Below are 9,288 nucleotides of genomic sequence, written 5' to 3' on the forward strand. Positions count from 1 at the left end.
TTCCACCACAAAAAACAAAAACAAAAAAGCCCCCAGCGTTTTCTTTACCTTCTGGGTCCTTCTAATTTCTGTACATATGCATCGTAGCACAGGTGTTTTACATAGTCCTAAACAAAGTACACATACAATTTTAAATTTGACTTTTTATACGGCTAAGTATTTTTTAAAGTCATTTGTCGATTTAATGTCATTGTAGTCCGTCAGTCTCATATCACGTAAATTACCTAAGTCCCCTTTCTCCCCGCCCGTTAGGGATATAGGTTTTTTCCATGTTTTATTATTAATTGATAACACTTAAGTGAGCATTCCCACCCTGTCAAAAATCATCTTACTTGTTTGCTTCCAGTTTACTTTTTGTCTCTCCCCACTAAAATATTAACTCTTCAAACAAGAGCAAAGATCTTATCTGTCTTAATCACAGTTGATTGAAGAACCTAGAAAAGTGCATGACACATGGTAGACACTCAATAAATATTTTTTAATGCATGGCTGAATAGACTAATGAAGATTTTAGTTCAAAATGTGTTACTCTAGGACACATTTCTAATCATTGCAACATTTATGTCAAAATGTATGAATGAGGGACTTCCCTGCTGGTCCAGTGGCTAAGACTCCGAGCTCCTAATGCAGGGGGCCAGGGTTTGATCCCTGGTCGGGGAACTAGATCCCACACGCATGCCGCAACTAAAAAAAAAAAAAAAAGATCCCACATGCCGCAACAAAGATCCCACGTGCCACAACTAAAACCTGGCGCAGCTAAAATAAATAAGTAAATAAATATTTTTTAAAAAAGGATAAATTGTCAGTAAGCACAAGAAAAAGAGCTCATTAAAAATCATTAGTTATTAAGGAAATGCAAATCAAGGTCACAGTGAGATACCACTGCACACTGGATAGAATGGCTGAAATTAAAGATTGACCCACCACGTGTTGGTAAGGTTGTGGAATGTTAAAAAAAAAATCAGAGGCACTTGTTAAAGATGATAATGCAAACTTTACTTAGGACCATCGCCATAAGTATAAGGATGACTGCAATGGGATTTTGCACCAGAGGAGAAAAATTTGGCTCAATTCTAAATACAGCATGTGCAAGTGGGAATTTATAGCCAAGGAACAAGGGAGTGGATGGAAAATTACTAAGAGGAAACATCAGGGGTAAGGAGAGTTTTTGTTAAACTGATGTAACAGGATTCTTGCTGAAGACAGGCCAGGATGATCAGATGACACCTGGGAGATGGTGGAGGATGAAGAACCGGACCAGATATTGAGGGCGATCAGATATCAAGGGTGGGCGGTTCTTGTTAAAACTAGATTTTACAAGGGCACAGACGGTCCTAGGAGAAGTTTCAGGAGCCTGACTAAATGTTGGTCAAGCAAGGAAACTGTCAGGAGCAACTGGAACTCTCTTAAGCCTCTGGAGAGAAGGTAAAATGGTACAATGGTTTTGTATAACTGTACTGCAGTTTCTCAAGAAGTTAAACGTATACTTACCCTGTGATCCAGCAGTTCTACTCCTAGTTACTATCCAAGAGAAATGAAACATAAAGACTTGTACACAAATGTTCACAGCAGATTTACTCATAATAGTCCTAAACTGGAAAGAATCCAAATGTTCATCAACAGGAGAATGGATAGGGGCTTCCCTGGTGGCGCAGTGGTTAAGAATCCACCTGCCAACGCAGGGGACACGGGTTCGAGCCCTGGTCTGTGAGATCCCACATGCTGCGGAGCAGCTAAACCCGTGCACCACAACTACCGATCCTGCGCTCTAGAGCCCACGAGCCACAACTGCTGAAGCCCGTGCACCTAGAGCCCGTGCTCCGCAACAAGAGAAGCCACTGCAATGAGAAGCCCGTGCACCGCAATGAAGAGTAACCCTCGCTCGCCGCAGCTAGAGAAAGCCTGTGTGCAGCAACAAAGACCCAACACAGCCAAAAGTAAATAAATAACAGGAGAATGGATAAATAAATTTTGGTATATTTATTAAATGGAATACTCAGCAATAAAAAGGAACAAACTACTGATACACATGATGAAATAGATGAATCTTACAGACATTATGTTGAAGGAAAGATGCCAGACACAAAAGATGCATACTGTATAATCCATTTGTATGAGAGTCAGTGTAAGCAGCTCTTTGCAGGAGACCGCCCTCAGCAGGAAGCCCCTTTTCTTGTCACTTTAGTAAAGCTGTATAGTAACTAACTTTTAAGCCCAGCACCCCCATGCTCTACTCATCAACGGCCCAAGCACACCTTTCAAATCTTTTAGTCACACAAAACCTTGCCTAACTTGTTGGTCCTTTCCACAGATCAAAGAAGTAGAAAAGAAGAATAAGTGATTAACAGATGACCAGATCTCTTCCCTAGCTTCCCCTTCAGTAATCTCCCAAATAAACTCTGTGACCGAACTGTGTGAACACGATCACATCTCGAGGAAGATCACAAGAAGCTGAGGAGCCTGCACACAGTGGGGGATGGCGACGACCCATCTCAATGATTAACTGAGATTACTTCCCTCCTTCCCTTTAAAAGTTTCATGAGCAGAATCTTTGGAGGTGGTTTTTGGGGTACGTTGAGTCCACCATCTCCCCAGATTGCTGGCATTCTGATTAAAGGCACTTTTCCTTTTTACCATTTGTTAGTATTGATTTTGTAAGCAGCAAGCAGCAGGACCCCCATTCGATAACAGTGAAAATGTTCTGTTTTTTTTGTATAATGTTGTGTATCTTAATTGGAGTGATGGTTACACATGTGTGTACAATTGTCAAAACTCAGATTTATACACCTAATATTTGTGCATTGTACATCTATGTATAATGTCAGTTAAAAATAAAACAAAGCAATGTAATGAGAAAAAGTGTAAAAAATAGAGGTAGTAATAAATTTATTTTTACTTAAAAAAGTGGGGGGAGGGTAAGAATGTTTTCTCAGTTCTTAACTACTGATCAAAACAGAGGGCATGCACACATTATGCTTACAGAAGTAAGAATGCCAAACGCCATATTGTCTTCCCAAGTGACTAGTCTAATTTCCAGCACATCACCAATGGAGTTACTGCTTAGAGACTACATTGTTTATTAGGAGACAGCGCCACAGTCTAACTCCACGTAAGGCAGCAACACTGAGGGAGACTGCTAGTTGGTTATCTAAGGGGAAAATGCTCCTTCTGTCTTACTATTATAACAATCGCTTAAAAAAAAAATCTAGATCTTGAGGCAACTATCCCTCTTACTCTTTTTTATCTCAAACACAGCAAAATTTTTCATGACAGTCAAAAGCAGCAATATCAAGACTCAATTTAAAGTTATTATGGAGGCAGAGGATCTTGCTTAGAACAAATATTGAAGTTTGGGTGCCCACTATCCTCTTTCCACTGCTGTTTCATTACGAAGTGCAGCTGCTCTAGCACTGAGAGTGTGATTCCTACATTGCTTCCACTGAAACAATTCCTAGAGATAAACGTGGTCTCTGGGGGAACTGAGGATAGGATTTTTCCTTGCATTTGATTTTAGGGTGCTTACTAAACAAATTTTTTAATTTATTTCACTGCCTGCACCTCTACTGGAAGGGTGATTGGCATTTGTTTAATCCAGGTGAGTGTTCTCAGGGAGGTGCAGGCTGAGGCTCCAGCCAGCCTGAAACCAGCCAGCCTGTTTGGAGCAGCTCTGGGCAACAGGGAACCCTCTGCCAAGGCTGCCAATACCCTGGTCAGCTGAGGTTTTTATCCCTGAGGGACAGCATCCCGCTGGTAGCCACTGAGAATCCCATTCCTCTTCAGATCCGAGACCAACAAGAAGGGCACGTTCTCATGAAGCTGCGAACTAGACAGCCTACCCTGAGTTGTATTCAGTTAAACTGGGCAGATGACAACAAGAGCTAACATTTTAAAAATGCATCCTACATGATCTACTTGAATTCTCACAACAATCCTGTTTTCTCCATTTTACAAATAAGGAAATTGACGTTCAGAGAAGTTGACTTTCCAAGACCATATGGCTTAATAAGTGGCAAATCTGGGCAACCGAATTCCAGAAAACTCTCGGCGACAAAACCCAAAACCAAGGGCGGAGTGAGGGGCAGGCTTTCTTGGGACCGCTTTACTCAAGTTTCGAGCCGTGACGGTATCCGATTGGCCGAGGCCGGGCGCTCCAGCCAATCAGAGGTGGGCAATAGCCCTGCCCCGGGCACTCTCTAACTGGGCCTTTGGGCCCGAACCCCGGCTTAGATGCTGACTGGGTGAGCTCGCACTGCGCCTAGTTTGGAACTGCTGGGTCACATGATGATTTCGTCTATATCAGTGAATTGTATGTCCCGTTGGCAGGGACCTTACCTCTTGATCCCGAGCATTTTGCACATAGCAGAGACACAATAAACAACTGTTGAATTAGGGAGTGAACGTATCAGTAAGTCAATTAAGGGTCGGCAAAGAACATCTCACGATCGTGCCTGATTCTGTGGCGCCATCATGTGTTCTCAGCCGAGGCGTGCGGGCACTCGCATTGCTTACGCTTGCGGTGGGGGTGGGCACGATAGGATGGCGGCTCCGCTCTGGAATGACTGCTCTTTCTCGCTCGTGATGCCTCTGTGTACCGGAAGTGACGGGAAGGGGAAGAGGAATGCCGTAAGATTTAGAAAATAATTTAGCAATAGTGGCAGGAGCCAGACCAAGTTTGTATTTGGCCCGCAAAATTCTAATGACTAATTTATAAAGATCAATTTGTAAAAACTGTATGAAAAAGTGATTGGGGATAATTTTTACAGAAAATTTGTAAAACATACTCCACTGTTAACACACATTAACAAAGCAGCAACACGCCTGCTGACAGCTAGGAATTCAGTGATGACTGATTACACACCTCCTACCCTTACTGGACTTCACCTCAGGGAAGACAGACGCTAAACAAGCAGTCCCAAACATACACATATTTGTATATGAGGCAAATACAGCCTAGCGGTTAAGAAGGTGGGTCCTGGAGCCAGACTGCCCAGGCGTGTAGCCTGCCTTGCTACTTCTGACCTGTATGTGGTGGGACACATGACTTACCCTCTCTGTGCCTCTGTCCTCATCTGTAGAATGGGAATCATAACACATTTGTTGTCAGGAGTAAATAAGCTATCTATGTAGACCCTTTGAAAGTCACCTGATGCAGTAATGTCAATAAGGGAAGTGGGGACTCCCCTTGTGGTCCAGTGGTTAAGACTCCCGTGCTTCCAGTGCAGGGGGCACGGCTTTGATCCCTGATCGGGGAACTAAGATCCCACGTGCTGTGCAGTGTGGCCAAAAAAATAAAAAAATAATAAGGGAAGTACAGGCACCTGTACAGGGCACCCTGGAGCTGATGACAGGGGACTGAGGCACACGTTCCTGAAGAAGTGGTTTTTACCATTGAAAAAGGAAGGACTAGGAGGAGTGAGACAGGAGGAAGAACTGGGAGAAGAGTTCCAAGTAGAGGTGTGACCGCAGCAGTTGATGCACCCGGTCACTGGTTGTTTGGGACCCACTTGGCAGAGGGGAGAGGTTCCCCCTCCAGGCTCCTCTCCCCACACGGAGTACCGAAATCTCTGGTGCTCTGCTGAGAGGGAGGACTTGAAAGAGACAAGGACTGTTGAACAGGAGGTTGGCCACAGGTGATGCCCTGGGGTGGCGTGAAGAAAGTATCCTCTGAACTTCTGCTCTGCTCCCTGACCACCTGCAGCCTCTGAGGACTCCCGTTTTGAGTTACCTTCTCTCTTTCCTCATGCCCATCTTAGCTAGAATCCTGGAGGTAAAACATTCTTAACCTCATCCATACGTCCTGGCAGTTTTTTTGAATTTTTGTTCCTGCTTCAAAGTGGGCTGGCTGGGGGAGGAAATAACGATCTCAAAATGAGAAACTGGAGAGGGAAATGCACAGGATCACCAACCTCTCCGTGGCGTGGCCTAGCACAAAAGCAAATTTTGGCGAGGGTGGAATTGGAGCAGAGTACAAGGGGGGAAGTAAAGCAAGTGAGGCTAGAGACTTGAGGTGCCTTATCTGGAATGCCTACTACATAGATGTGTCAGATGTATATACACATGTTACACGGTTTGCACTTAAGGAAAATGGAAAGTAATAGGGGGCTTAAGCAGGAGAGTGGGAAAATCAGACTCAAATGTTACAAAGATCACACTGGCTGCTCTGTGACAAATGAACTAGAGGAAAACCCAAGTAGAGGCAGGAGCACCTGTTAGGAAGCCAGTGTAGTAGAACAGATGACAGTGGTGATCTAGACCAGGGTCTAAGCTAACTTAAGACTATTTGGCATTTCTCCAATTGCAGAATTCCAAGGATGCTGGAAGCCTATGGATGAGAATATAACAGTTGTAAAGACTCAAAAAATGTGTACTAGTACTTCCAGGAGAGTTCCATTTAAACAGCCCCCCTCCCCAACCCTGCTTCCTCTGGAAGTAGCTAGCTGTAGTCCTGCATAAAAGAAATATCTGAAAAAAAAAAAAAAAAGGAAGATCTGCCACCCAAGCACCTCTGCCTATGAGGTATGGAGAAAGCAGAGACTATAAGTGTCTCACCTGAGCAGCTGACATCCCAGACAGCGACCACTCTCAGGCTTCATCTAATATTTTTTCTCCACCTACTCCTATTCCCCATTTTACAATTAGGACTACTAAGAAGCCCCTTGCTCTGCTGAATACTAATGCCAGAACAGTTTCTAAGCCAAAGCAGAAGCATCCAACAACAGGGGCTCGAGAAAGAGAGGACAGAAGGTAGGAGTGTGACAAATATCCTCCAAGCAGATCCCCACCTGCCCTCTTAACTTCCCACTAGGTGTTTGAAGCTCTTCCGGGAAAGCCCTGTTCCAGACTCAGGATTAGGAAAGCAGGGTACTGGAGCCTCCTAGCATCAGCCCTACAGGTTCCCTCACCTCCACTGTGTCATTTTTGGAAGATGCTGCAACCTGAGTCAGACAACAGAATAAAGAACATTTATTCTCAAGCAGAAAAGCAAAGTCAGATAAAACTGCAGGGGGTTCCTAAGAACCTGTTTTCTATGTTCAGGATCAAGAGAGACCTGAAGAGGGCCTCTGAAATTTACAATAGCTTAGGGGTGTTGGTGACGAAGGGCCAGTCCCTTCTTGCAAAGGTGACAGGCCTGACATCATTCATGAGTCATTCATTCATGACTCAACCCTGATGTCATTTGTTCTTTCCAAACCTTCCCTTTGGATTTCTCCCCAGAATTATTTGTGTATAGTGTGTCTAAATTTTAAGAGCCACAGATTCTTTTTGGAATAACAACAGTAAGCAGGTATAAAAGTCTACGATTCCTCCTCTGCAGCACCCCTCCAGTCCATTTCTTCTTCTTTTTATTTTTTTCTTTTTTTGGCCATGCCGCCTGGCATGTGGGATCTTAGTTCCCTGACCAGGGATTGAACCCACGCCCGCTGCAGCAGGAGCATCAAGTCTTAACCACTGGACTGCCAGGGAATTCCCCATTTCTTCTTTTGTGTTCTCAATACGACCAGTGACATCCTGGCACTTACTGTGTGATGGGACCGATGTAATAATCTTCTAACTGGTTTCTCAGATGCCAGCCTTTTCCAGCTCCAGTATATCCTGTCTATCTCTGCTAGACCATTTTTCCCAAAACCCCATTTCATCACTTCCTGTGATCCAAGAATCTATGACAATTCACTACTAAATCCAAATACTGTTCAAATAATCAAATCTCATTTTCTACCTAACAAGACTTTTCTCTGCCCATGTGGCAAGGCTGCTCCCTTCACTACCCTTCCAGTGTACTGCATTAATCCTAGTGAAGTTGCTTTGGTCTTAACAGGGCCTCATCTGCCTAGGCCACTCTTCTTGTCACTTGGAATCCCACCACTTTTCTCTCATAAGCAAACTCAACCCCTTCATGAAATCTTCTCTAGCCTCAGAAACCCTTACCTTCTGAATACCAGACACTGTGAATGAAACAGCCTTCACGTTAAATAATAAACAAGATGGGAACAAAAAAGGGAGAAGACCTGTTTCCAAGCCCTATTTGTATTCCTTTCCTAGGACTAGAAAATCGAATGTAAGGCCTTTGTAATGCAGACATCTACCTTCTTTCTGATTAGTTAGCCAGCATACTCTGGTTTACCAGCAGGAAAAACAGGAAGGTAAGGAGCCCTCTGGCAACTGAGTAGGGCCCTTGGCCTATGGTGACATCCCAACTGCTTATGTTGAAGCAATGTCAACTCTGAAATGGAACAGTAGTATCAGGTGATGACTAGTCTATGGAATAATAATACATAAATCTTCACTAATACCAGCAACCAAAACGTGCTGTTTTCTTCTTATACTCAGAAATGATGTCTTAGTAACATGAACATGTCATAATTCAGTTAAACATCAATAAAGAATACATTAATGACTGATTAGTTCTTATGCATACAGCCAATGAACACTCCAAAAAAACAATAAAATGCATTGTTTATGGATAATGAACATATCCAGAATTTTCCACTGGGCCCAAATCTCCTTTTCTCAAGCAAGTTTCTTTTTGTAGGGCACAGTTTATCATTCCATACATAGGAACTTACTAAAATCAGCAGAAGAAACTCTGGGGACTGAAGCTCAAGGGCTCCATACATTTTTACATCACTGATGTCTCAAAATGGCACAAGGTCACAGAAGCAGCTATGGACCATTACGCCCTACAGGCTAAGCGCTGGCAGGAACGAACATGGGCTGCAGTGACACTGGGGGGACTTTCCAGAGCCATCCATACAGTGAGTCTTTCTTACCTTTTAAAAAGACACATACTCGTTTGGGAGTTTCTCCCCAGGAAAATACATTTAAACTCAAAACACTGCATAAACTTCATAAACTCCATAAAACCCATCCAGTGAGTTCTTAGGGGTCTAGCCCCAGATAAGGAACTGTTAATCTAGATTTCTACCAGATACCCATTTATTCCTACTATTGAAGAGTCTGAAGCACATCGCTTCCCCTTTTCCTGCTCAGATTTAGGGCTACTCAGTAGATAGGTTATACATGTTGTGAGAAGGTGGGATGTACTCCGCCTGCAGCCTCAGGAGTCCACACTCCTTTAATTATTGCCTTTGTTTTAAGTTATTCCAGGGTTGGTCCACAGGACTTTGCGGGGGTTGGAGGGGGCATAAAATTTCTTCCCTTCTTACAAGACTCCCTAGGTGGGTCAGAGTTGGCCAAAAGTACAAACAAGACTCAACACAGTCAAGTGCCCCCAGGGGAATGTGGCAGGACTGACAGTCTGCGGTTCTCTCTGTAGCATCTGTAACGTCA

At 43.7% G+C, this 9,288-nt stretch overlaps 1 protein-coding gene across 2 annotated transcripts in view; it reads left to right on the forward strand.

Annotated features, from left to right (window-relative positions):
* Positions 1 to 2,633, forward strand: part of ST3GAL2 (ST3 beta-galactoside alpha-2,3-sialyltransferase 2) — an 84,340-nt gene extending 81,707 nt beyond the window's left edge. For both annotated transcript variants that reach the window (XR_009537240.1, XR_009537241.1), the window contains one exon: positions 2,312 to 2,633. The gene's annotated coding sequence lies outside the window, so the exon portion shown is untranslated. The remainder of the gene's footprint in view (positions 1 to 2,311) is intronic.
* The last annotated feature ends 6,655 nt before the right edge of the window (positions 2,634 to 9,288 follow it).

Source organism: Lagenorhynchus albirostris, chromosome 19 (genome assembly GCF_949774975.1).
Source record: "Lagenorhynchus albirostris chromosome 19, mLagAlb1.1, whole genome shotgun sequence".
Classification (NCBI taxonomy): Eukaryota; Metazoa; Chordata; class Mammalia; order Artiodactyla; family Delphinidae; genus Lagenorhynchus; species Lagenorhynchus albirostris.